The sequence below is a fragment of the Cyprinodon variegatus genome, unplaced genomic scaffold (assembly GCF_000732505.1).
Source record: "Cyprinodon variegatus isolate N-32 unplaced genomic scaffold, C_variegatus-1.0 Scaffold1937, whole genome shotgun sequence".
Classification (NCBI taxonomy): Eukaryota; Metazoa; Chordata; class Actinopteri; order Cyprinodontiformes; family Cyprinodontidae; genus Cyprinodon; species Cyprinodon variegatus.
The window spans coordinates 31,713-33,731 of record NW_015152390.1 but is presented as its reverse complement, the minus strand read 5'-3'; positions in this window follow the sequence as shown (position 1 = coordinate 33,731).

Sequence of the window (2,019 nt, the reverse complement as noted above, 5' to 3'; positions counted from 1 at the left end):
AAAAAAAAAAAAAAAATTGAATAAAATAATAATAATAATAAATAAAGAAAATAACAACGCGGTGAGGAAATCTTACCCAGGAAGTTGAACAGAACTTCCTGGGTAAGATGTCCTCACCATTAAGGTTAAACCTGAACTGTACTACAGACATGGATTATCTATCACTAATGTCTTTATTTTATTGCAGGATATTTCCAAAGGTTGAGAACAAATGGTAAGTTCTAAATTATCCGTAAATGTTTTCATATAACTGATCTTGAACTGTCACATATGTATATTTTATATATTTTTTTTATATGGGCGGTTTAAATAAAGAGAAACCATCCAGTAAGTGAAATATTCTTCTCATAAATATTAAGCATTTACTTTAAAAAAATCTTAATTGTTTGATAACAAAAAAAGACTAAAGACTGAATTACAAACGATAATGTGTGATATCTAAACACCAAAGCACAGCTTTATATAGTGGATAAAAGTTATCCTTACCCTGGTTTTTATTTCCCGTTTTGCCATGTTGGATTTTCTGCCCTTAAATAAATCACACATTTTATAATATTTTCAATTAAGAAATGCTTATTTCGCAATAGGCCGAGTGGCGGCCTAGCGGTTAGGGCATAGGGCTTTGAATCCTGAGGTTGTGAGTTCGATCCCCCACTCCCGTAGACTGCCACTCTGGGTTCCTGAGCAAGACCCTTAACCCCACACTGCTCCACGGGGGCTAAACAATGGCAGCTCACTGTTCCCCAAGGGGATGGGTTAAATGCAGAGAAGTAATTTCCCTCCTGGATTATTAGAGTATATAAAATAAAAAATAAATAAAAAAGTAGATGGATTCTGTTAAAAATTGCTTAGAGCAGGGGTCACCAACTTTTTTTAAGGCTGAAGGCTACTTTATGGGTACTGAGTCATAGGAAGGGCTACCAATTCTGACCTATGAACTAGAGGAGTCGGCGTTCACCTGAACTTCATAAAAAATAAACATATTTATATTGTTTCTTTTCATTTTTAATTTGCTTTTAGATATTCTCATTATGGAATCCATATAAATCCTCAAATGTTCTCATTTATTGATATGATAAAATATTTCATAAATGCTTCAAAATAAGAGCTTCAGTAAAAAATAACATTTCAGATTTAGTCCACTGGTAAATTGTTCTGTTTTCAAAAGATGCTGAGGGCACCCCATGTTGTCCTTGAGGGCCCCTTGGTGCCTACGGGCACCACGTTGGTGACCCCTGGCTTAGAGGAATGATAATTATTTTCCTTTTGCTTGTTTAAAGACTATATTAAGGAGGCAAAAGCCTAATAGATTAGGTTAGTAAAACTTTATACATCTTGACTTAATGTACGTTGATGCATAAACAATAGATACAGACATACCTGCAAAAAACTCCTGCTAAACAACTTATTCTATGCAGGTTTATCACACAGATTTATTACTAAGTTAGAAGCTTAAATTGCCTCTAATTATGAGGTAGTAGATCACACAGGCATCATGATGGAAAGTTAAATGGATGGAAAAACGGCTAAAAAAGGTGCAAAAGCAGAAGAGCAAATTCCCAATTAATTTGTACATAATGGGATGAAACAAATTACTGAAATAATTATATTTGTTAAATTTTAGGATAATTAGGCCCGAGCAGCTGCAAAGGCCTATTGTAATTTAATTTTTGATTTGACATATTAAATTTTAACCAGTGTTTTTTTTCTGGGGTCACAAAATATTTGATGATGTTTTATCAGCTGTTGTCAGTCTTTACTTACAAGGCAAGGCAAGGCAAATTTATTTGTATAGCACAATTTAGTACAAAGACAATGCAAAGTGCTTTACATGATTAAAATACAGGAAGATAAAACAGAATCAAAGCAAGTAGGAAAAAATAAAGAATAAATAAAATAAAATAAAAAATGCAGAAACAAAAAAAGAATATTAAAAACAGTTGGATTAAAGAAAACATGTTTTAGTAGACTGTTTAACTAGAAAAGTCGAAGGCAATCCTAAACACTTTCCGCACTTTT